We start from the raw sequence: 521 nt of genomic DNA, 5'->3' as shown, positions 1-521 counted from the left end.
ATTATTTTAAAAGTTTCACAATAAGTTAGACTGAACTTTTTCCTCCCATGTTCCCCACTAGTTCAGGTTAAGTCTCCTTTCACTTTATTTTTTTTGAAAACAAGGGATGAGGGTAAACAAAGGGATCATTACTCAGATATCTCCTTCTTCTTCTGTTTCTGCTTTGCTTGTTGAGAGGAAGACTGGAGCAGGGAACAAGATTAATGCTTGACTTCACCATACAAGGGAGCATTCCTGGCATGTCAATTATTGTTTCTCAGAATCACTTAAATTGCTTCCTCTTGCCTTCTCTCTGACAGTAACCTAACTGTGGCTTCCTTGGTGCAGAAGGAAGCACACTTACAGGTTATTAACCGTAAACTGGTATTTTATATCCCAGCTTACTAATACCAAACATAAAAGCTTTGGCTACATAAATGCAAAGGTACTGATTGTCCAACAAAACCTTAGTGAGGAGTAGACAATTCTACTCAGCTACCCGTTCCTCTCGTATCCTCCCTTCCACTCCCCTCCCCTCATTT

Source organism: Dipodomys spectabilis, unplaced genomic scaffold (genome assembly GCF_019054845.1).
Source record: "Dipodomys spectabilis isolate Male_0828 unplaced genomic scaffold, ASM1905484v1 ptg000057l, whole genome shotgun sequence".
In the NCBI taxonomy this organism is placed as follows: domain Eukaryota; kingdom Metazoa; phylum Chordata; class Mammalia; order Rodentia; family Heteromyidae; genus Dipodomys; species Dipodomys spectabilis.
This window is presented reverse-complemented; position numbering follows the sequence as displayed.